Source organism: Polypterus senegalus, chromosome 10, assembly GCF_016835505.1.
Source record: "Polypterus senegalus isolate Bchr_013 chromosome 10, ASM1683550v1, whole genome shotgun sequence".
Taxonomy (NCBI): Eukaryota; Metazoa; Chordata; class Cladistia; order Polypteriformes; family Polypteridae; genus Polypterus; species Polypterus senegalus.
In genome coordinates this window covers 133,675,310-133,701,479 of record NC_053163.1, presented here as the reverse complement: position 1 = coordinate 133,701,479, position 26,170 = coordinate 133,675,310, and the positions used below count along the sequence as shown (strand labels likewise).

At 43.7% G+C, this 26,170-nt stretch overlaps 2 long non-coding RNA genes across 2 annotated transcripts; one reads left to right on the top strand and one right to left on the bottom strand.

The window, feature by feature from the left end:
* The first annotated feature begins 393 nt into the window (after positions 1 to 393).
* On the top strand, positions 394 to 1,068 carry LOC120537644. The gene is made up of 2 exons (XR_005635365.1): positions 394 to 440; positions 692 to 1,068. It is a non-coding gene; the product is annotated as an uncharacterized LOC120537644 (long non-coding RNA).
* A 533-nt stretch (positions 1,069 to 1,601) lies between these two features.
* Positions 1,602 to 17,383, bottom strand: LOC120537643. The gene is made up of 3 exons (XR_005635364.1): positions 17,256 to 17,383; positions 2,649 to 2,818; positions 1,602 to 2,528 (listed from the first exon to the last, which is right to left on the bottom strand). It is a non-coding gene; the product is annotated as an uncharacterized LOC120537643 (long non-coding RNA).
* Positions 17,384 to 26,170: the final 8,787 nt, after the last annotated feature.

Genomic DNA, 26,170 nt, shown 5'->3' with positions numbered 1-26,170 from the left:
AAAAATTATAAACAAAACGAAAAATCTGATCTCATCTGTCCCTTGCTATTTGATGATCACGAGCGGAATCCTGGCGGGATCCTAATAGATCGTAGAAGCAAGACAATAATTTCCGCTTTATGTACAAAAGGGGCGTCGTATCTGCTGCTGAAGGCGCGTGCGTTCCAGAGGGTAACCTACAGTAGAGACCGCCCGGCTCGTCAAACTATAACGATAATGAGTGGGTAAACCCGAGAGGGACAAGCCCCATCCAACGCCTCCACCCAGTCGTTGAACTCTGATGATAATGAGGTGGCGTTGTTATCTTCAAGCAGCCTGATATGAAAGTAAAAGTGCGCACGCGCCGTACACCAAGGGGCGCATGCGCTGTTTATCCACAAAAGGGCACCATTTCTGTTATTGAAGGATCGCGCGCTCCGGACACCGATGAGGAACACAAGGTTATCAAATTCTTATTATAACGACCAGACGCTCTGGGACTTGTCATTGACCCGCATGTTTTATTAATTCTAATTTAATTCACTATATTTATATCGCTCCTGGGTGGGGTTTGGGGAGGGCGCAGGCTGCTTGAATGGGGTAGTGGGGGGTTTCGTTCGAGTCCATATATGAAAATGTCCTTTCAACAACTTTGTTATTGTCTTCTATTTTTTGAAATCAAATAAAAAAAAAATCACAAAAAAATCACTAGGCTACAGACGACAGGGGTGATGTCCCTTATCCCCACCTAGGGCTTCAAATGGGCTTGACCGCACAAGTGGACATCAGTGCAAATTAAGGGCAAGAAGCCAGAAAACACCGCTTTACTCTAAGAATTGTGGGAATCTGAAAGAAACTACTGAGGTATGGAGTTGAAGCAGAAACCCTGATAACTTTTAAGAAGTGTCTGGATGAAATATTTCAACACCTTAGCTATTAGCTAAACAGACGGACTTGATGAACTGAATATTCTGTTCTCGCTTGTCAAACCTTCTTCCTGTGTGGTTCCTCTTTGTTCATTAGGCTCATAAATTAAACTCAGATTTGTTTTTTGTTGCTCTTTGTTTAGGTTTTCATTGTTAAACTGCAGCTAAGGTATTCTTGTCTCTTTGTTCCTCATTCCTGACTTTTTTGTTTTTGTTTTGCTCATTGGATTTGTTGTTAATCCTTCCACCAAGAAGCACTAAAAAGGTGGTCCAAACCTCAGACCAGACCAGAACCTCACCAGAGTTGGCCTCACCACTGGCAGCCAAGCCCCAGAATCAACAGGCTGGATTCAGATCAGCCCAGGTTCCAAAAATGGGGCAAAGACTTTTAGCAAGCAAATATCAAAAAAAGAGTACGAGTGAAACTGTTAAAAAAAAAAATCTTTAACCCAAAAACGACACAAACGTGGTTGAATCATTTATTGGAAAGATTTCAAAGGATTTAAAAAAAAAAAAACAAAGGTAGAAGCAACAAAAAATCTGAAATGAAATAAAATAGATTTGCCAAAGCATTAGTATTGTGAATCGCCGTCTGTTGGAATGACGAATGCAACACATGTCTCGCTTATATGCCATTTGGAATCTGTTGGAATGACAAATGCCTTTTATTATTACAAATGTTTGTGATGTGCCATCTGTTTCAATATCAGAGACATGGCCACAGATACACAGACACTTATCCTTTTATTAAGATGGAAGGGATGGGGTTTCCTGAATGCACTGTAAAAATATTACAACCTTCCTCAAAAACACACAAATTACAAAAAAGAAGACAAAACCTCTGACTTGGCTGAAAACAACAGAGCAGTCGCTGTGAGAAATTATGCAGGTGTAGTGCTGGAGGCATTTAGCAGCCCCACTGATGTTTCCTCACCCACTTCTGATGAATGATTCATTAATTAAAAGTCCACAATGCTGGTTTGTCAGAGAGAGAGGATGTGCAGCATTGTTCATCATGGCCGTCACATTTGTCTTCCTTCTCTCCCCCATAACTGAGTCTGAATGCGCTTGTTGACTCGGTGGGCCTCTCTTGAAGTGATGTCACCTCCCCAGCACACCACAGAGCTGTAGAGCATGGCATGGATGTCACTGCCCATGTGAAGGAGGGCAGCCTCTTAAGACTCTCTTGTGAAGTTTGCATGTTCTCACTGCACTTCTGTGGGTTTTCTCCGACTCACTTTTTCAGTTCACATAAACGCCTGTCAGGTTGTTCGGTGATTCTGAGTTGTCCTCGCCTGGGTGGACCCTGTGGCGGACTGGCACTCTATCCAGGGTTGGTTTTTGCCTTAGGATTTGACAATGGTATAATTTAATAAAGTTACTGAGAATATTGTGATATGTTAAGAGGTGCGCTGAAATGGCCGAAGATCAAGAGAGCATTAGTAAATCTGCTGACCGGGGTGTCGTTCAGAATGGACACTCAGAGCAATTCCCATTGTGCAATACTGAGTACGGCTCGTTCGTCTGAGAGCCTTCTGAAAGGTGCAGAGTGCCAGATGAGAGTTTTTTAAAGCGGATACTGAGTCATCTTTCCATCAATAGCCACCACTCCTCTTCCTCAACCTAGAAGTCCATATTCATAAGCAAACAAGTTAGGTTTATTTTAACACCACATACCTTGGCACAGTCGCTTTCCAAGTTTTACGCAGGAAATTATGAAACAAAACAGCGAGACAGACAAACCTTGTGCTATTCTTATAACACCCACGTTTGATGGCATATTGAGAGATGCGTTAAAGGTGTGACAGGGAAGAGGGGCTCAACAGACTAGCTCTCCTTACTTCAAAATGTTGGCAGCAGCGTCGGCATGGATAATAATGGAAGTGCTTGTCAGCGGTCCAGACACTGCAAGGCTGGAAAGAAAAAACAGAAGTGTAAACCCAGCAGGGCACACCCAAGCGGCATGTCTGACCAGCACTCTGTCAGCCTGAATGGGACGCCTGGCATGAATGAGCTCTGATGGTGTCAATGGGGCAATCAGTTAGCCTTCATTGATTTATGTATTTATTTGGTGGATGCCTTTATCCATAGCAACATACAAAATTTGAGTTACGTTTGCTTACATTTGTTGTGCTCCTCCAATTGCAGCACAGGCAGGTGAAGTGACCCCCTTATGGCCACACAGTGCCAGTAGCAGCATTTGAACCCCCATCCTCAGGTCCTGTAGGCCAAAGTCATAACATCCAGGGCACAGAGCCTTGGTAGAGGTCATGACATGGAGGACACCCTGGTCGCTCGTGTTGTGCACTTTGCGCTGTCACCCTGTCTCTTAGGTTTTCTTCCCAGATACCAAAGATGCTGCAAGCGTTCAAATGATTCAATTAGCTGAGTGAGGGGGCCAAGAGAATGGCATTTAGCTTACCACAACTCTGGTTTAGATTAAGCAAATCTGAAAATGGCTCACGTAGCAGATATAATCTATTTATAATTTATACAGTAAGTAATTTGATATTAAAGTACAATTAAAAACATTCATAAAATGGGGCATTTCTTTGAACATTATAGAAAAACTTTTGACGAGAACAGCCCACCAAAGCTCGCCAGTCCTATCCACCTAATTCTTCTCAAAAAACATCGAGTCGAATGTTGAAAGTCGCTAACGTCTTACTGTCTACCACTCTACTTGGTAGCTTATTCTAAATGTCTGTGGTTCTCTGTGTAAAGAAAAACTTCCTAATGTTTGGGCGAAATTCACCCTTAACAAGTTTCCAGCTGTGTCCCCGTGTTCTTCATGAACTCATTTTATGATAACAGTCTTGACCCACTGGACTAATTCCCTTCATAATTTTAAACACTTCAGTCATGTCTCCTCTTAATCTTCTTTTGTTTAAACTGTAAAGGCTCAGCTCTTTTAATTTTTTTTCATAACTCATCCCCTGTAGCCCTGGAGTCAGCCCAGTCGCTCTTCTCTGAACATTTTCTAGCTCTGCTATGTCCTTTTTGTAGCCTGGAGACCAAAACTGCACACAGGACTCCAGATGAGGCCTCACCAGTGTGTTATAAAGCTTGGCGCTATATAATCTGACATTCTGTTAGCCTTCTTAATGGCTTCTGAACACTGTCGGGAAGTTGATAGCGTAGAGTCCACTACGACTCCTAAATCCTTCTCATAAGGTGGACTCTCGAATTTCAACCGCCCATTGTGTATTCAAACCTAACATTTGTACTTCCTGCCTGTAACACTTTACGTTTACTGACATTAAATTTCATCTGCAACAAATCTGCCCAATTCTATATGCTATCCAAGCCTTTCTGTAACGATTGAACGGATTTGAGATTATCTGCCAATCCACCTCTTGTGGTATCATCTGCAAATGTAACCAGCTTGTTACTTATATTCCTATCTAAATCATTTATTTATATTAAAAATAGCAGCGGCCCTAGCACTGACCCCTGTGGAACACCACTCTTAACATCGGCCAGTTCTGATGAGGTTCCTCGCACCATCACCCTCTGCTTCCTGTGTCTGAGCCAATTCTGCACCCATCTAAAAACATCACCCTGAACTCCCACTTCTTTTAAGTTGATGTCCAACCTCTCATGTGGCACCTTATCAAATGCTTTCTGAAAGTCCAGATAAATAATATCATCTGCTCCACTTTTATCGTATCCTTTTGTTGCTTCCTCATACAATTCCAGCATGTTAGTAAAACACGACCTCCCTCTTCTGATCCTATGCTGGCTGTTTGCCATGTCCTATTTAATCTTTCCCTTAGTAATTCATTCCATTAGTTTACCTTAAAACATCTTGTATCACTCCTGTCCCAAAGGTATCACGTCCTAGTGAGCTGAATGACTTCCGGCCTGTTGCTCTGACGTCACATCTGATGAAGACCATGGAGCGGCTGCTGCTTCACCACCTGAGGCCACAGGTCTGCCACGCCCTCGAGCCTCTGCAGTTCGCATACCAGGAGAAGGTGGGAGCGGAGGATGCCATCATCTATATGCTACACCAATCCCTCTCCCACTTGGACAGAGGCAGTGGTGCTGTAAGAATTATGTTTTTGGACTTCTCCAGCGGCTTCAACACCATCCAACATCTGCTCCTTAGGGACAAGCTGACAGAGATGGGAGTAGACTCACACCTGGTGGCATGGATCATGGACTATCTTACAGACAGACCTCAATATGTGCGCCTTGGGAACTGCAGGTCTGACATTGCGGTCAGCAAAGCAGGAGCGCTGCAGGGGACTGTACTTTCTCCGGTCCTGTTCAATCTATATACATCAGACTTCCAATACGACTCAGAGTCCTGCCACGTGCAAAAGTTCGCTGATGACACTGCTATTATGGGCTGCATCAGGAGTGGGCAGGAGGAGGAGTACAGGAAGTTAATCAAAGACTTTGTAAAATGGTGCGACTCAAACCACTTACATCTTAACACCAACAAGACCAAGGAGCTGGTGGTGGATTTTAGGAGGCCCAGGCCCCTCATGGACCCTGTGATCATCAGAGGTGACTGTGTGCAGAGGGTGCAGACCTTTAAATATCTGGGAGTGCAGCTGGATGACAAATTGGACTGGACTGCCAATACTGATGCTCTGTGTAAGAAAGGTCAGAGCAGACTATACTTTCTGAGAAGGTTGGCATCCTTCAACATCTGCAGTAAGATGCTGCAGATGTTCTACCAGACAGTTGTTGCAAGTGCCCTCTTCTACGCGGTGGTGTGCTGGGGTGGCAGCATAAAGATGAAAGACGCCTCACGCCTGGACAAACTTGTTAAGAAGGCAGGCTCTATTGTAGGAGTAAAGTTGGACAGTTTAACATCTGTGGCAGAGAGACGGGCACTAAGCAAACTCCTGTCAATCATGAAGAATCCACTGCATCCACTGAACAGGATCATCTCCAGACAGAGGAGTAGCTTCAGTGACAGACTTTTATCACCGTCCTGTTCCACTGACAGACTGAGGAGATTGTTCCTCCCCCACACTATGCGACTCTTCAATTCCACCCGGGGGAGTAAATACTAACATTAATTTTATTTTTATTTTTTTTCATTTTTTTCATTTTTATTACTATTTAATTTAATATTGTTTCTTTGTATCAGTATACTGCTGCTGGATTATGTGAATTTCCCCTTGGGATTAATAAAGTATCTATCTATCTATCTATCTATCATGTAGTGCCTTTCATATCTATCTATCTATCTATCTATCTATCTATCTATCTATCTATCTATCTATCTATCTATCTATCTATCTATCTGTGATGCATGTTGAGCTTACTGGCCTATAGTCAATCACCCTTTTTATATAATGGGACAATATTTGCTATTTTTCAGTCGTTCAGAAACTCCCCAGTTTGCAGTGACTTCCTAAAAAGATGAGTCAAGCACTTATATCTGTATTCACTAACCTCCAGAAGAACTTGAGGGTAAATATTATCTGCTCCTGGTGATTTGTTAGGTTTCAGCCTATTTAATCTGAGCAGCACTTCTCCCTCTACAATTCCCAAATCACTCGGTGCCTCCTTAGTAGTCCCGCTTACCTTTGGGAGGTTATCGACTTCCTCACGTGTGAAGACTTCAGAGAAGTGTGAGTTTAGAGCATCCGCTGTTTCATCTATCCATCCATTATCCAACCCGCTATATCCTAACTACAGGATCACGGGGGTCTGCTGGAGCCAATCCCAGCTAACACAGGGCGCAAGGCAGGAAACAAACCCTGGGCAGGGCGCCAGCCCTCCGCAACCGCTATTTCATGGTGTGTATTTTTAAATTTTCCCTTAGTGTTCCTGGTGCACTTCAGATCCTCCTTGAATGTTCTTTTACTACAAAAATACCAAAGAGATTTACACAACTGTGGAATGCTCATAACCTATAAAAATGAAACTGTCACACTGAGATATCCATCATAAATCTGCTATTCTTACTAGGCTATTAATAATAAATTAGAAATAATATGCATTTTGAAATATAATAGCCATGTGATGGACTTTTATATCACGTTAAATTGGCATTCTGTTTGGTAATATTCAGTTATAAGCCGCTTATGGTGAATGACTAAACTAAAGTGTTTAAAATGTTTCTTTGTTGATCTTTAGGTGGCACTTTTGTAATGACGTATTTGAGCCACACGGGGGCGACGTAGTAACGAATATCAGGTAACCAGAAGACAAGCAGGGCGACGGGAAGGTCGGGAGCGAATAAAACGTCAACCCTCCACTTTTAAAGGCGCTTTTGCAGTTCAGGTTCGCGGGGTCAGGCGCAATTTTGATAAATTTTAAAATAAATACAGAATTTGAACTTTTAACATACTGTGTTTATTGATCTAATTGCTATATAAGTAGTGGTGAAGTGGTTAGTGCCTACGTAAAGATATGCCGTGTTAAACTAACTGTTAAAGTCAGTATGGTGGCCTAACCTTTACAATGAAGACAAAACAACAGCCTAAGAAACTCCGTAAAAAGGTGATTGTAAAGTCAGAGGATGGGGACAAGAAAATATATCAAGTCAGGTCGGGGAACATGCACTGGTACAGCACCTTACCACACCAACCACAAAACAGCCGTGGATTCTGGTTGGCAAACCCCCCCTCCACACACACACACACCCCACCAAGCAGACATGCGGTCCAGTCCCAACCCATGGAAATGAACCTCTATTTTCCACAGCCCGGTGTTACGTGGGGGTCGCCTTGGCCTGGTCCAGCCACTCAGGTTCTCAACAATGAATGTCCTACAACCCAGATCACCCTTAGTGAATCGCACCACATGTCCGTAGTGCCGTAATTGACGATCCCTCACAATGCAGGTAAGGTGCTTCATTTGGGACTCAGTAAGCAACCACTCATTCAACACAAAGTCAAATCAAGGATTCTCCAAAGAGACACAGTACCAAAGGAGTCCAGTCTTCATCTGAGGTCACTGGATAGCGTCCATATAGCAAGACAGGAAGCACCAGGACTCTAAAGACTTGGACCTTCGCCCTCTTGCATCGATATCAGGAGTAACACACACCCCTTTCCAGTGACCTCATGGCCCCCCGCATGCTCTTCCAATCCATCTACTGACTTCATAGGAAGACATGAATGTCACTGCCAAGGTAAGTAAACCACTCGATGAGGTTGACATTCTCTCCGCAGACAGACACACTGCTGTTGTCTGTGCCCAAGAGGTCATTAAAGCCCTGATTTTGGTTTTTATCAGGACCCTCTCAAGCCCAGACACTCAGACTCCTCACTAAGTCTCTCGAGCTCCCCGATCAGAGCCTCCATTGACTCCGCGAAGATCACCGCATCGGCAGCAAAGTCCAGATCAGTGAATCTTTCTTCACCAACAGCTACAGGACCCCACTGAATATCCAGTTAAATTAATCATGAAGAAATGAAAAGATCTTGCCACAGCTTTAAATCTGGTGGCTCTGAGGTAGGGATCTGCACTGGTAATCAGAAGGTTGCCAGTTCAAATTCCGTAAATGCCAAAAGTGACTCCACTTCGTTGGGCCCATGAGCGAGGCTCTTAACCTGCAATTGGTCTGTCCTGGGTAAGACGTTAATCTGCATTCAGCCTTGCAAGTAGGCTCTGCAACCTGAAGGGAAGAACTTAGGGGTTGGTGGCAGAATTGGCACTCCAGCTACCATAAAAAAAACCTCACTCTGGCTCCATTCCATCTGAAGTAGTGTGGTGCTGAGGTGTCAACCGCTACATGGCTGCACTCGGGTCCTAATCTGGGATCCTGAGTTGGTTTACCATGTAGTGGGTGCAGCAATGTCCCAAGATCTTGAGTTGCTTTATCATTTGGCATCAGTGAACCCTCCTAACCTCTCCTCTCTTAAATCTGCTGAGAGCTGACTGTCCACCAAAACTGAGTCACTGCACAAAAAGAAGACAAGTGAGAGAGACCACCAAGAGACCTCTAAGAACTCTGAAGGAGTTACAAGATACATTGGCTCAGACTGGAGAGACTTTGTCCTGGTGCTTCACCAGCCACAGCTTTATTGGAAAGTGGCAAAGAGAAAAACATCACCCAACATCTTGGCCAAAGGCAACTCTGAAGTCAGCTGGAAGGAGGTTTTATGGTCTGATGAGACCAAACTTGACCTTTTTGACCATCAGACTAAAAGCCATGTTACAATGAGCATCATTATGCACACATGGAGGTGGCAGCATCGGGCTGTGGAGATGCTGGTCTACAGCAGGCACTCGAAGGCTTCTGAGGACAAGATGAATGCTGCAAAAAATGGGGGAAATCCTGGAGGAAAACCTCATACTGTCTGAAAGAAGCCTGAGCCGTGGGTGAAGATTTGAATTCCAGCAAGACAACAACCTCAAGCATTTCAAAGTAAATCTACAAAGAAAATGGGCTTCATAACATCAATAGGAATGTCCTGGAGTGTCTGAGTCAGAGTTCAGATCTCAGTCTGTTTGCGTCTGGACTTGAAAAGAGAAGTTCACTTGCTGTCAACATGACACCTGCCTGAGCTTGAGAAGATTCACAAAGTGGAAGGAGACCTGTGCACACTTATTGAAGGCTGTCATGGCTGCCAGAGGTGTTATTTTTCAGCCTGGGTTCCTCCCCTGGCTGGAGTTCAAATCCATGTTTTATGTCTCTTTGCTTTATTTTATTTCTCTGTGTTATGTTCCATGTGTTTTGAGGGTGGTCCCCCCCAGGGCCACCAGTCAATCACTGCCAGTATCTGCCTTCTGCCTTATAAAACCGGAGGGTCTCACAAATTACCTGTTGTTATGGGAGTTGGTGAGTGACTGTCATCATTTTTCTGTGCTTGTGGTTTGACAATCTTCTCTAGTTTTTTTGCCCCCTCTTCGGATTACTGTATTGCATTTTTGTTCACCTTGGATTGCCTTGCTGGTAACTCATTTATGTTTTTTGTGCTCTCTGGAGCTTCACTGTGTAAAGGAGCATTTTTCTGAAGAATACAACTCCTATTATACAATATAAAGATTCTGTGTTTCTATTGCAAGACAGAGTTTTGAGGGCAACACTCCCCTCTAGTGGACATTTTTGGAAGTTGCTGAGACTCTTGTGCTTTGGAAGTTTCAATTCACCAGGGACTGTGGGAGACCCTCCGGCTTTATAGGGTGGAGGGCAGCTCCCTCCTCCTTTTGGGGGGCCACATAGAACATATTACAGGCAAATAACTCTGGTTTACAAAAATATGTTTTGTTTGCTACTGTGAATTTCAGATTAGCTCTTTCTTAAAGTTTTTACACTGATTTAGTATATGAAAACGGCACGTCAGGTTTTTGAGATACGCATCGTCGACGTTTTGACACTTTTGAATATCGGTGTAATATATCAGCGCAATATCTGGAGTTTGGACTATGTCCCACCAAAATTGTTTTGATGTGTTTATTTTGAAAATAAACCAGAAGACGATACCAAAGACACGTTAAAATATGTTAATGTCAATTCATCTCAATATAAAAGCGAGGTCAGCGTGCTCAAAAATGTTTGAGGCCCTCGCTTTTGCGCTTGTACTTCACATCCGTCTCTCTTTGCAAGAACCAACAGTAGTCACCCATCATGCTCGGAGTGAATTCTCCCAGATAACGGTTTTCCATCACCTTTATATCTTGACGAAATCTCTTCCCATGCTCATCGCTGACAGTTTTGGTGGAAAAACCTCGAGATAAGAATGTAAAAAATGCATCTTCAGTGACCTTCTGGCTCCCATAAGCTGATATGATTTCAGCAGGTTCTCCACAAGCTCAGCATAATTCTCTGCACTGTGACTGCCAAGAAAATCCTGGACAACCCGCACGAATGCTTCCCATGCTGCTGATTCAGTTGGCTTCAGTTTCCTTTTGACCTCCTCGGCAAGCATCAGTTCACGGATTTCATTACTAACAAAAACACCTTCCTTAATTTTGTCTTCACTTTTCTCGAGACCAAACTTATTTCTTTAATGTTTAAACGCATCGCCGAATCAGTGGCGTAGCTCGAGTTCGTGCCGCTCTGGATGGGGCGATGCTTCAATTTGCCGCCATCCACCATATCTGAATATGTTACAGTGATCTATTTAAATAGAAAATGAAAATGACGTTTAGAGAAAAAAAATTGAAGTAAATTTTGCATAGATTTATTTATTTATAGAGAAACAGCAATAATTGTTGGCATATAATTACTTATAAGCATCAACTAGACAAGAATGTGGTATAGATAATAATAAGATTAAAATAGATTATAAATATAATAAATGATAAGCCGTGTTCTAATTATTAGTTTAATATAATTATGTTGCGAAAACCAGAACCAGTGTAGTGTATAAGTGATAGGTGGGGATGTTTTCTGCGCAGAGCAAGAACGCATTCGGATTGATAACGAAACGAAATGATAAATTGTACATTAGTTGCTTTTCTTCCTAGAAATTATTATCGGTGTAATGTTTATGTTTATTTTTGTTATTGCCTCATACATTTCAACAGCTGTGTCTGACGCCATCACAGAATAGAGAGAGGTTAGGAGCACGTGCTGATACAGCGCATCGCCGTACCCACTAGATGACCAATCAAATCAGGATCCCCAGACTGGGACCCGAGTGCAGCCATGCGATGGGTGACACCTCAGCACCACACTAGTTCAGATGGAATGGAACAGCATGAGGTTTTCTATGGTGGCCGGAGTGCCAATTCTGCCACCAGCCCCCAGGTTTTTCCCTGCAGGTTGGAGAGCCCACTTGAAGGGCTGGACAGTCTGAAATTTATTTTGGAAGTATTAGTTGGTAAAAATCAGAATTTTACTTTTTTCATTCATGAGTGATATTTTTGAGAACCCTGCTGCTTACACACGAATTGTACTGAGCCTTTTGGCCAATAATGCCGCCCCCAAAAGTGTGCCGCCTGGACGGACCTCCCCCTCCGCCCGCCCCTAGTTACGCCACTGCGCGGTTTCCGTCCATCGCCTTGACAACATTTTCAAAGAAATGGTGAATCTAACGAACGAAATGTCCTGAAACGTAATGTCATGTTAAGCCACGCAACGGGTGACACCTCAGCACCACACTAATTCAGATGGAGTGGAACTAGTGTGAGGTTTTAATGTTAAGGAAACAGTAAAAGCGATTTCCTACTGCAGCGTCATGTCTGAGTTGTGTTATTATGCTTTAGAGTTGGGGTGTCAAACTCCAGTCCTGGAGGGCCGCAGTGGCTGCAGGTTTTCATTCTAACCATCTTCTTAATTAGTGACCAGTTTTTGCTGCTAATTACTTCTTTTAATTAACTTTAGTTGTTTCTTTTTCCTGCGGTGGGCTGGCGCCCTGCCCGGGGTTTGTTTCCTGCCTTGCGCCCCATGTTGGCTGGGATTGGCTCCAGCAGCCGCCCGTGACCCTGTAATTCGGATATAGCGGGTTGGATGATGGATGTTTTTTTTTCTTTAATTAGCAGCCAAACAATAATGAGACACAAAACAAGCCGCCATATCACACAATATCTGCAAATAAAGGTGAAGGTCTCAGTAAGGCTGATCTCTCAGGTCACCATAACACTTTGACGATGTTCTTATGAAAAACAGAAAATCAACAGTTTTGGAAATGTCAGCTGTGGCAGAATGAGAGCAACAAAAAGCCATGGAATTAAATAACAAGTTTAATGAACATCAAGAATTGGTTTCTCATCTAGAAATTGGTTGTTTGAAGCCCCAGTTTAGCTGGTCATCTGTTGACTCGTTTCACGTCTCATTTCTGTTTGGCTGCATTTTAATGAGGAAACGAATCAATTCAGGGGACTGAATCCTTCTAACAGGGCTATTAAAATGTGAATTAGCAGTGAAAACAGGCCACTGATTAGGAAAAGGGTTAGCATGAAAACCTGTAGTCGCTGCGGCCCTCCAGGCCTGGAGTTCGACACCCGTGCTTTAGAGCCATATAAGACTTGGTAATTAGTAACAAATATTTTTTCCACTAATTAAAAATGAATACTTTTGAAATAAAATGAAAAATGACAAGGTAAGCAACTCACATCTATTAATAATGTGGTGCAAATTCGTTTATCTCAATGGCACCCCTAGTGGAATTACCGGTATTTATCAAAATGGCCTTCACTGTGCAGTCCCCCTAGTTGTCCAAGACCTGGAACATCATAACTAAAAACCGGGGCGTGTTGAACGGAAACGGTTTTCAGATTTGAAGTCAGCAAGTAGAATCTGTTAAAGTAAAGTACAGGTGAAAGACTCCCAGTAGAAAAGTGTTTGTTGACCAGTGAATTACCAAAAGTAACATTAATATAAATAAATGGCACAGCAAAGAAAAGAAAAGACATTGAACAGGGATTTGCACCCCAGCCAGAGGAGGACGCCTTCCTGAAATTTAATAAAAGGTGCATCAACTAAATGCTGGCTTGAAGGAGGTGAACACTTATTATTTTTGTATTTTATGTTTGTAATTAATTTAGATTAATTTGCAGAGATCTGTTTTTTACTTTAACAATAAGGAATCTTTATCTATTAATGAGTGTCAAAAACTCTAAATTCAATCCACTGTGGTTTAATGTTGTATAAAAATAAAATGTGAAAACTTCCAAAGGGGCTGAATATTTTTATAGGCACTTTATGTATTGTAAAGGAAGGCAGGGATGGCCTGGCTTTTTAACTGGGCCAATGGACCCTTGAAGTGGACGAACATCCTGAACTGGCATAAATGGCGTTCCCTTTCCCAGATGGACTTTGAAATAGAAAGACAAGAGAAGCCTGTAGAGCGGAGTGGTGGCTCTCCGGCTAAAGGAGCTGGGCTGGTAAGTCAAAGGTTGTCAGTTTGAATCCCGGCAGGGACAGAAGGATTGCTACTCTGCTGGGCCCTTCACCTACAATTCTACAAATAGCTGACCCAGCACTCTGATCCCAAAAAAATACAAGAAATTGGGGGGTATATGGGGAATAAAGGATTAAAAATAACTAAAAAAAAAAAAACAAAATCAGGGTTGCATATTCCTCCAGTCCGCTAGGTGGCAGCATCCCTTGACTGGATCATCTATACACATACCAGCAGGGAGAACTGGGAATTGTAGTTTCATAGCGCAGCCCTTCTGGGTGCTGTGGATGCCCCCATGGGTGTCCCTTTCCTGACAGGGTTCTTCCTGACCCAGAAGTGCTTCCTTGGTGTAATGTTGTGACACTGGAAGTACTCCTAGATCTGGCATAAAAGGTGTCACCTCGCCTCACTCAAGGAGACAGAGTTAGGATAGGAGGAGGAGGAGGAGAAAGTTTGTTTGAAGAGTTTTGGAAGAAAGAAGGACAGAAACGATTGGTGCATTGTGGGTGCTGCCTTCATCATAAAAACGTTACTTGAACCTGAGATTTGTGTCATGATCATTTTTGTCTGGGGATTGAAGGGTCTGAGGGTGAAGGACCCCCTACAGCCCACAATACAGTGCCTTATTATTCAGGCCCCTTCCGTTTTTTCACATTTCATTATGTTGCAGTCTTGTGCTACATTTCACCCTTTCCTCAGCACTTTGTTGAAGAACTTTTGGCAGCCATTTATTTGGCGGATTTTCCGCCATTGTTCTCTGCAGATCCTCTAAAGTTCTGTCATGTTGGATTGAAACTGTCACTGTGTTGCTATTTTCAGGTCTCTCCAGAGATGCTCTATCTGGGCAACTCAAGGACTTTCCCAGAGCTGTTCTTGAGCCACTCCTGTCTTTGCCCTTAGTGTCATTATCCTGTTGGAAAGTGAACCTTCAGCCCAGCCTAAGGTCCATGGCGCTCTGAAGCAGGTTTACATTAAGGATATCTCTGTACTTTGCTCCGTATAGCTCTCCAGACAAGACCATATGATCTCCCAGTGCTTCAGCTTCGGAATGGGATTGACCAGATGATGAGCGCCGCCTGGTTTCCTCCAGACAAGATGATTAGAATTGAGGCCAAACAGTTCAATCTTGGTTATATCAGACCAGAGAATTTGTTGCACATAAACGTCCTTTAGGTGCCCTTTTGCAAATTCCACACTTCCTTTCATGCGCCATCTGGCCACTCTGCCATGAAGCCCAGGATACTGGAGTGTTGATGAGATGGTCCTTCTTTTGGAAGTTTCTCCCATCTCCACATGGGTTCTCTGGATCTCAGCCAGAGTGACCATTGGATTCTTGGTCACCTGTCCTACTGAGGCCCTTCTCCCACAATTGCTCAGTTTGTCCAACTGGGTGTTTATGGGGGCCACTGAGCTCTTGGAACTTTAAATTCTGCAGGATTTTTTGTAGCCTTCCCCAGAGCTGTGCCCCCATATACAAACCACCTACCTAAAGATTATTGCAGACCACCTACACCCTTTCATGGCAATGGTATTCCCTGACCACTGTGGCCTCATTCAGCAAGACAACGCATCCTGCCACACCACAAAGATTGCTCAGGAATGGTTTGAGAAACATGTCAATGAGTTCAAGGTGTTGAACTGACCTCCAGATTCCCCAGATCTCAATATGAGCGATCATAGAAATAAATGTTGTTGTTGTAAAAACTGAAATCTCTTATTCATACAAGTATTTGGAATCTTTGCCATGGTGTTTCAGGTTGTTGTCAGATGCTGCTTGTTTGCTTTAATTCTCCTTGAGTTGTGTCTAGAGTACAACTGGAGTCCACCTGCGTCAGACTGAACTGATTGAGCATTGTTTACAAAGGCAAACGCCTGTGTAGAAAAGTTCCCCCAATTCACACTGCATGTCAGGACAAAAACCAAGACGTGAAATCCAATGAACTCTCTGTAGACCTCTGTGATCAAATTGTGGTAAAGCATCGATCAGAGCAAAGGGATAAAACCGTTTGTAAAGCTTTTTGTGTTTCTAGGAGCACAGTGGCCTCAATAACTGTGAAATGAAAGAAATTTAAAACCACCAGGACTCTACCTAGAGTTGGCATTTCAGCCTAACTGAGTAACTGAGAAGTGACCAACAATCATATAATCACTCTAACATAGCTCCAGAAGTCCTTATGCTGAGATGGGAGAACCAGTCAGAACTGATGAACATCTCAGCAGCCCTCCATTAGTTGGTTGGGAGGACTAGACAGAAGCCACCCTTATGTGAAAGGCATATATGACACCATGCTTGAGGTTTGCCATATAGCATTTAAAGGACTCTGAGATCACGACAATAACGTTTCTCTGGTTTGATGAGAAAACAAAACTAAACTCTTTAGACGGAGTCCTATTCTGGCCAACTCAGAGAATTAAACCTGTTTAGTCATGAGCAGAGGAGGCTGTGTGAGGATCTAATCAAGGTCTTCGTGATTCTGAAAGGTATTTTATAAAGTAGATCCAGCCGAATTCTTTTGACTAAATAGCAAATCACTTACACAAGGACATCAATGAAAATGAATGTCTGTCTTGCAAGTTGAAAACTTAAATGCTCATATCATGTTGTTTTATATCATGTTGTTACCGTTAGCTGTGTCTTCTTTCAAACAGCATTTTTCTTCCCCTAGGCATCAGCTTTTTAGCATACGTATAGATCCAGTAAGCTTCTATCTATCTATCTATCTATCTATCTATCTATCTATCTATCTATCTATCTATCTATCTATCTATCTATCTATCTATCTATCCATCTATCTATCTATCTATCTATCTATCTATCTATCTATCTATCTATCTATCTATCTAGTGCCTTTCAAATCTATCTATCTATCTGGGATGTGTTTGGAAAGAAAATTCAATCCATGGAGGCGCCACCTCACAACTTACAGGGCTTAAAGTATCTGCTGCAAATGTCTTGGTGACAGATACCCAGGACACCTTCAGGGGTTCATAATTTCATGGGTCAGAGCTGTTTTGGCAGCAGCAGTGGGACCAACACAATATTATGCAAGTGGTTTTAATGTTGTGGCTGATGGGTGAATGTATACTGTATATATATATGTGTGTGTGTGTATGTATCTGTGTGTTGTATTCATGTGTCATGACCCACTTTCACAGAAAAAGTTAAGTGAGTTCTAATAGTAATAAAGAAACCCTTAAAAGTATAAGACTGGACTGTTAATTTAGCATTGCCGACTGTTCTGTGTTACTCACGCTCTTTTTATCCCGAGACGTTTGTCTTACTGAGCATAGAAAACGTTCCCCAATGACCACCCACACACACCCTCATGCCCTCATTCTTGCGATTTCGGTAACCTTTACTTGAAGATCATGGAAAATCCTGAATGTATGACTTATGTCCACGAGCTCGGCTGACAGTATCAGGTGCCCCAATCACCACGACCCCTTGCCAGGAGATGCCACAAGGCAGGCCAAATAGGGTCATGTGCGATCCGCAGACGCAGTGCTATTAATACTCGACTGAATCTCCACCCTCCCGAACATATAAAAGGGCGGTCAACGCTCCTCAGCTTGGCACAAGACTTACCTCTCCAGCCAGATAAGGTAAATTCATAAGATGCAATGTAGGTAGTTGTGAAGTGTAAATATCCACGTATGGTCTGAAGCTGCCTTTGACAGTAACAAACAAACGAGACGAGGTGACAGTCAGCGCTGCGCGAGCCCCGCAGTGCGCAATGCGCGCGGTGTGTGTGTGTGTGTGCTTGTATGCGCGGGCGCGTGCGAGTGCCAGCGTGTGGAGATCAGTAAAGAAAACTGAAAGTGTTTGATGTTGATCAGCCCTGCTCTCTTTGATGTTATTAAAAGACACGTCTCTCATTTTGCCAAATCTAGGTTTCTGAGCTGCCAGGTGTACTTAAACGAAGGGGACCCGATTGTTGCATTATTATTGTTGTGCAGACCTCGGAAGTGAGTTGTCATCCAACCCGCACGTTTCTGATTGCCCTCTGAGGAAGCTGTCAATCCCAATCCCCCCCCCCCAAAGGGTACCCTTTTCTACATGGATGCAGTGATCTGACCTTAAAGGAATGTTTGAGTCCCCCGAAGATGTGACGAGTGGATCTTGTAGCCCCGTTTCTCAAGTTGGCACACCCGGGGTGGGGTGCGTCCGTTATGTGACTGTCTGGTACTCAGCACGTGATCGGTGTGCAGGATATAATTAGGAGTACGAAACTGTCAAAGGGTGGAAACGAGGTTTTGCTTGTATGGATTGTAAGATGTTTTTCCTTCTCCAGTTTTTTTGCGCACGTGTGGCACCAGAAGAGCCCAAACGTGTATCACTGAAAGCCAGACTGGGACAAAATAATAACAATAATAATAACAGTAATAACAGGACGACATGAGTGTAATACAGGCAGACATTAGGCAAATGACATGGGCAACCCTGTACAAATAAAAGAAAGGGGGGCATCATGGAACATAAAGGGAACATTTCAAAAAGCAAACAGAGAGACGATGATAAAAAACGATCAAACAAAAAAATATATATATTTTAATGGTGGCTACAGAAAAACAACAAATGCACTTCAAGTTGAAGCCACATTACTTTATTCAGTGTTTATCTAGTGTTTATCACAACAAGCACTGTCCCAAGGCACTTCACAAACGAAACCAAATTAAAAAAAATAAACAGTGAATAAGCAGACTTATTGCAGATATATATATATATTTAAAAAACTTGATACGGACAGTGGTAAGCAGCAGGCAGTAGGATTTCTTCCCATGCGTAGCGCTTTTTGGGTGCCCTCTATGTCTCTCTGCATAAACTGAGCTGCCCACCTGGAGGTGAGTTTGACTTCCCAAACAGGTTAACCCCTTGACCCCCATCCTGTACAAACTAATTCCCGTTAGCTCAGTACAGACTCAAGTGGAAAAGCAGCACCCCAAATAGTGCACGGGGGGATTTATTAAATATAAGCGGCTCCTTTTATAGCATGGAATATACTTGAATAGGCTGCGAAATAAGACCTCCTGATTGCGCTAATTTGGAGACGGCCGTGGCATCAGGCTCAGCAGATCTCGGCGCTCCTGACTGTGCGCAAGTGGCTTTCACACATGCAGTCTGAAATACGAGCCCCTAGCAGACCACCAACAGGACAGAGCTGTGCCATTCACGCCCGGGTCTGAGTCATATGTACGTGTCTACATGAGGGAAAAATCTGCAAGTGTCACTGTAGTAGCAGGAATGTCAGCAGATTCTACTTTTACATCCAGGAATTCCATTCCCTTCATTTATAACATGAAATTAATACACACCTGCAGATGAAGCTGGTCAGCACCGGCCATTCATTAAAGGCCTGATGATCGCTGGACTGCCATTTTACTTTGATATGTGAGCTTCAGCACTTTTCACTTTATTCGTTTATCACATACGGTAAATCTATCTATCTATCTATCTATCTATCTATCTATCTATCTATCTATCTATCTATCTATCTATCTATCTATCTATCTATCTATCTATCTATCTATCTATCTGTCTATCTATTCCTATAAAGATCTATAAAGCTCTATACTTCCAAGGCATCTTGATTGAGATTTTATACATATAAGTCTCATAAACTTTTTACATTTTTCTTATTTTCTTTAATTTTTTAACTGATTTCTCCATTTCAAGATGGTGGATAGGTAGTGCCTATACTGGCAGCACTGGACTCACTAAGACCAAGCCATGGATGGTACATCAGACCATCAGAGGGCCAAGCCATGCATAATCCACGCTCATTTAAACTAGAGTCATTTAGAGGGGCCAGTTAGCCTAACATGCTTATGAAAAACCCCACACGGGGAGAACAGACAAACTCTGCAACTCAAAAATAACAGCATTTTCATAATTATTGACCTTGAAATGATCTAAAATGATAACCCAGATGCTTATGTTTGAAATTTTCATTTTTAACTTACTGGGAGTGGCTTTGAGAGGGCTAGGACCACTGGTCTTCTTCTTCTTCTTCTTTTGCCTGCTCCTGTTAGGGTTTGCCACAGCGGATCATCTTCTTCCATATCTTTCTGTCTTCTCCATCTTGTTCTGTTACACCCATCATCTGCATGTCCTTTCTCACCACATCCATAAACCTTTGCTTAGGCCTTCTTCTTTTCCTCTTCTCTGACAGCTCTATCCTTAGCATCCTTTTCCCAATATACTCAGCATCTCTCCTCTGCACATGTCCAAACCAGCGCAATCTCACCTCTCTGACTTTGTCTCCCAACTGTCCAACTTGAGCTGACCCTCTAATGTCCTCATTTCTAATCCTGTCCATCCTCGTCACACCCAGCACTAATCTTAGCATCTTGAACTCTGCTACCTCCAGCTCTGTCTCCTGCTTTCTGGTCAGTGCCACCGTCTCCAACCCATATAACACAGCTGGTCTCACTACCATCCTGTAGACCTTCTCTTTCACTCTTGTTGATACCCGTCGGTCACAAATCACTCCTGACACTCTTCTCCACCCATTCCACCCTGTCTGCACTCTCTTTTTCACCTCTCTTCCACAATCCTCATTACTCTGTACTGTTGATCCCAAGTATTTAAACTCATCCACCTTCGCCAACTCTACTCCCTTCATCCTCACCATTCCACTGACCTCCTTCTCATTCACACACATGTATTCTGTCTTGTTCCTACTGACAGGGCTAGGAAAACTGGTACAGAATCGAATATCGAAAATATCATATTCATGATCAGAAACCTCGAAATAACATAAAAGAACATTTCACATGCCAGTATTACTGATCCTCATCTTTCTTTAAGTCTTGACCCCTCATATCCCATTAGGGGATGAACCCCTGGGGGTCAGTTGATGGGTAATGTACAGTTTCACCTAACAGTTAATTCTTTATCATAAGGATGTCATTTCCTGCACAAAAACGGTCCAAAAATGGCATAAGTGAGGTCTAGAGAGCCAAAAACAGGTGTGTGTGTATGTTGGGTGCAATAAACTTAAAGTCTTGCATATCCAGACATCAAACAGTATGTCACATGTGGGGATTTTCTCGTACACTCAGGAGACAATGGAGAGAGAAAACACTGAAGTAATTTTGAAGCATTTCTATGTACAGCACTTCTTATGAACACAAAAAGACAGTGAAATTAATTCATGGCTTACACTTTGTGATGTCAGGGGAATATAAGCATCCACAGCTTCACCCCCACTGCCCTCAGCTTCCCTTCATCAAAGTCTGCAGCTTTACCAAATGTTCACATTGATGGAAAAACAAGAGGCTTGAAACCACACCCCTATTCAATTGTGAAAGTGTCCCCGCCCACCACATGCCTGCCTCTTTCTTCAACTCGAGTTAAGGCCACGTCTCATTGGATGAGTTTTCCAGCGATTTTCAGTCGTAGCTTTTATTTGCATAGCCTTAGTAAATCGGAGGCAGTTGGCAGTGCGCTTCTGTGAATGACAGTCATGTCATGTGACATACACAGCGACTCATTCCAACCAGTCTGCGATTTTTCTCGGGCTCTGTGTGCATAAGATCTGACAGTCAATGAAGGCTCACCCAGCAATACGATGCATAGAATGAAGCGACAAGGAATAAGGAATGTGGGAGGTTTGAACCTCGTAAACAGAAGGGAGGCTCATCTGTCTGATGTCTCGTGTTTTTAGAAAAAGGGGATGGGAATACATACCTGATAACCATCTGTACACCACCGACTCCATCAGGCAGCACATTACTGGCTGTCAGAAAAAGGGGCGACTGTATCGCAAAGTCTGTGTTCAGTCGCTGACAGGGCCATTGGTTTTCAGCAGGTGAAGTGGATATGGTCCAGCAACGAGATCAGAAACAGCAGTCGGGGAGTATGACATCCCCAATAACTACTGTAGAAGTGGTGTAATGTGACATCGGCTTTAACTTTAAAATGAGACTGTTGGTCCAGGACCTCTTGGGGTTCTCTCCAAGTGTTCTTTTAAAAGAAATTACTGAATTCTCCTGATCTAGCAGGACTCACATGAGCCAAAAGCCTCATAGAATTCAGAATAAAGGAAGGGTGCCTGGCAGCATGGTGGCACTGTGGTAGCACTGCTACCTTGCAACAAGGAGACCAAGGTTCATGTCCTTGGTCCTTCCTTTAGATGGAGTTTGGGATGTTCTCCCCAAGTCCACATGGGTTGCCTTAGGGTGCTTTAGTTTCCTCTCACAGTCCAAGGTTAGGTGAACGCTAAATTGACTCCTGGTGTGTGTGTGTGTTGTGTGTGTTGTGTGTCCACCCTGTGATGGGCTGGAATTGCTCCTATCTTGCACCTGATGCTAGATGGGATAAGATCCAGCTTCCTTGTGACCCTGATCTTGATAAGTCAGGTTTAGAGATGGATGGATGGATGGATGGGAGGGTGTTTGACAACTTGTGCCCGAGGTGGATGTTGAGTTAACTCAGTGCTGTCTAAAGGTCAGCAAGGGAGCTTTAAGGTTGAGGACATTTGGTAGCAGGATGAACCCAACATCAATCTGCTTCAGTGGTCACATGGTGGTCTGTGGCTGAACTGAGAGAGACAGTTAGCTAAGAACATTGGGAATGGAGTGTCTACGCTAGGATGGTACTGTGACTTAAAGACTCGGGAGGAGTAGTAACTGAGCTGGGAGGTAAGGTGAGTCAGTGGCACTGAGCTGGACGGTAAACATAATGTGGAGACTCCGTTGGGGGGCAGTGACTGACCTGTGGAATTAAAGGATGATTTAGAGATACTGCCAGGCCAGTGGCTGAAGTATGAGCTGAGGGGCATGTGGGGACAGTTACAGGGTCTGCAAGGTAGTTAGAAGGTGAGGTGAATATTTGACTCTGCTAGGGCAGTTGACAAATCTGAAGGGGAGGTGACTCGGGGACACTGAGAGGTCAAAGTGAGAGACAAGGTGACACTGTGACACCGGGGCCCAGTGACTTAATTGGAATGTGTGAGACGCAATAGGAGTCGGGTGGCCAAAGAGCACACTGACAGGGTTCAGGATGCGGATTCCCAGTACCACAAAGTGTGCCCCTGTCTGAATGACCAAATCTGAAGACTGTGGCTTCCCCCTAAAAGATAAGGTCCTGCTAGCATGATAAGGAGGGTGGTCTCCTCACATATGTCCTCCACGACGTCTCCAGTTTAAAGCGGTGGTAAATCTATCAGACTCTTACATAAGGCAGTGCTCACTTTCAAAAGACAGAGTGCTGTAAAATATCTCTGGGGCGGATCAGGTTCCCCGCATAGCCTGAGAATCCATGAATGTGCCGTGCCAGTGGTCAGCTGGGACGTGTATTCGCTTTCTGTTAACTCCGTGCTCGCTACCAAGTTGTCATTTCTACAGTTGGCTGGCGTGCATAAGACTGAATAGCAGCATTTTGTCCTGGAGGTTAGGAGAGCTGGCAATTCAAAAGTGACACAGCATGTGTGGGTATGTGTACCCGGCGGAGTGTGTTAGCGCCCCCTCCAGGACTGGATAATCTGACCTCAGAAATGATGGAATGAATTGATTGATGATTTGGCCTGCATGCCCAGAGTCACAGTAATCATCTTCTTAAATGTGTCATTCCCTTTACTACATGTTGAGTATGTTTGCCGTAGCACACACGCCTGCTGTTTCCTCTGCTAATTTTCCTTGGGAGTCTCTTATTTAAAATGGACACCAGTAATTAGACCTTGTAATGCCCTGGGGGCATTGAACAAAATTAAATTTGCTCAAGCTGGGCAATCTCCTGCCTTCTCATTTGCTAGTGTGCAGGTGAAAGTCAGGGAAAAACGAGCCAGCAGCAGCCAGGCTGAAAATGGAAAAAAGGACTCCTGGATGTAAATCAACACGCCTTTGGAAAGGTTGCCTCTGTGCCATGATGAGATGAGTCTGTCAGAAGAAGGAGATGAATGCTAACAATACCACATGGAAGAAACGGACCAATGTCAGTCAGCCATTGTCCAACCTGTTATATCCTAACTACAGGGTCACGGGGGTCTGCTGGAGCCAATCCCGGCCAACACAGGGTGCAAGGTAGGAAACAAATCCCCGGGCAGGGTGCCAGCCCACTGCAGGGCACACACACCAAGCACACACCAAGCACACACTAAGGACAATTTAGGATCGCCAATGCACCTAACCTGCATGTCTTTGGACTGTGGGAGGAAACCCATGCAGACAAGGGGAGAACATGTAAACTCCACGCAGCAAAGCAAACCCAGGTCTCCTTACCTACCACTGCGCCACTGTGCCACCAATGTGTAAATTTAAAATAATCTCAGTATTTTATAACAGGCTATTAGTAAAAGCTAGAGAGGTACAATGAAAAGAGTTAAATCTGACAGGCGAGTACAAGCAGGGAATGGCTGGCACTATCAACAGGCCCGCTGTAAAAAGATTTAACCAAGGAGCTGAGCATCCGCCATTGTGCGCTCGTGCTGCACTGCCAAACATTCAGACTCATGAAGGAGCTCTACAGGATGACGTAGGCCTCACGTCTAGTCGAGTCGAGTCAACAGTCATGCACTACTTTTACAGCTCAAGTCAGAAGTTTAAATACGCTTGGCGTGAATTCTTTAAAACTCACTTCATAACCAAACCCTCCATTGCATTTCTACTCACAAACTATACATTTGGCATCTCATTTAAGACGTCTACTTTCCACAATGCAAAAGTTATTTTTCCCCCCAGTGTTCACAGACAGGCAGCACGGTGGCGCAGTTAGGAGACCCGGGTTCGCTGTTTGCATGTTCTCCCCGTGTCTGCGTGGGTTTCCTCCGGGTGCTCCGGTTTCTTCCCACAGTCCAAAGACATGCAGGTTAGGTGCTTTGGCGATCCTAAATCGTCCCTAGTGTGTGCTTGGTGTCTGTGAATGTGTGTGTGTGCCCTGCCTTGCGCCCTGTGCTGGCTGGGATTAGCTCCAGCAGACCCCCATGACCCTGTAGTTAGGATATAGTGGGTTGGATAATGGATGGATGTTCACAGACAGAGTGTTTCACTTTTTTTTCACCATATCACAATTCCAGTCGGTCTAGTTTACATACACTTTATTAACTTGGCCTTTAAAAAGCTTGGAAAATTCCAGAAAACGATGTGAAGCCTTTAGGTAATTAGACAATTAGCTTCTGATAGCCAATTAGCCTCACTGGAGTTGACATGTGGATGTATGTTAAGGCCTACAATCAAACTCACTGGCTCTTTGCTTGACATAATTGGGAAAATCAAAAGAAATCAGCCAAGACCTCGGGACAAAAAATTATGGACCTCCACAAATCAAGTTCATCCATTTCCAAACTCCTGAAAGTTCCACGTTCTTCAGTACAAACAATAATACGCAAGTGTAAGCACCATGGGACCACATAGACGCCTAGGAAGAAGGCACATTGTGTCTCCTAGAGAAGAACGGACTTTGGCAGGAAAATTGAAAATCAATCCCAGAACAACAGCAAAGGACCTCTTGCACGCTGGTCTTTCCTAGTGAGAAGTGAGGGGAATTCAAGCAGCAAAAAAAATGTAAAAGTGCCTGCATGCGCCATCTAGTGGCTGACTGCTCCATACACATGTTTAGATATATATATATATATATATAATCGATTGTATTGTGTTTATTTTACTGTCCCTTTGCACAGAACTTTGGTTCAACATGTGTTGTTTTAAATGTGCCTTGATAAATACCTGTGACTTGACTTACCCGGAGAAGCAGAATGCACTATGGGAAGGAGGCAAGCCGGCAGAGGCAGTGTGATGTTCTGAGCTAAGTTCTACTGGGAAACGGTCATGGCCGTTATGTAGAGATTTTACTTTGGCACGTACCACTATATAAAGATTGTTGACGATCACGTGCGGCCTCTTTCAGCAGGATAATGCACCCTGTCACACAGCAAAAATTGTTCAGGAATGGTTTGAGGAAATATGAGACGAAGTTCAGGGTGTTGACTTGGCCTCCAGGTTCTGCAGATCTCAAGCAAACGAGCATCCGAGGAATGTGCTAGAAAAACTAGTCTGATCCGTAGAGGCCTCACCTTGCACCTTACTGGTCTTAAAGCAGCATTTCCCAACCTTGGGGTCGTGACCCCAAGTGGGATAACCTGATATGCTAATGGAGTCACAAGAAAATATTTAAAAATAGAAAAAAAACAAACAATGTATTGAACATGAAGTGAATGTCAATATTTCAAACAGCTAGGGGCACAAAAAAGCTCAGATTTCAAAATGGGGTCAGCAACCAAAAAAGCTTGGAACCTCTGTCTTGAAGGATCTGCTGCCAACATCTAGAGAAATACCTTCAGAAGAGGTCTTGTGGAGTCCATGCTTAGACGGGTCAGAGTTGCTTTGGTGGCACAAGGGGACCCAACACAATCTCAGGTTCTCATCTCTGCCTGTGGTCCTGTCTGGGGCATAGGCCACCAATCAGCTCCCTCCAACCTTTTTGGTCCTTGACCAGTTTCTCCATCTGTTCCCATGTGTGGCCAATCCTCCTCATGTCTGCCTCCAGGCGCCAGGTGTTTTTTG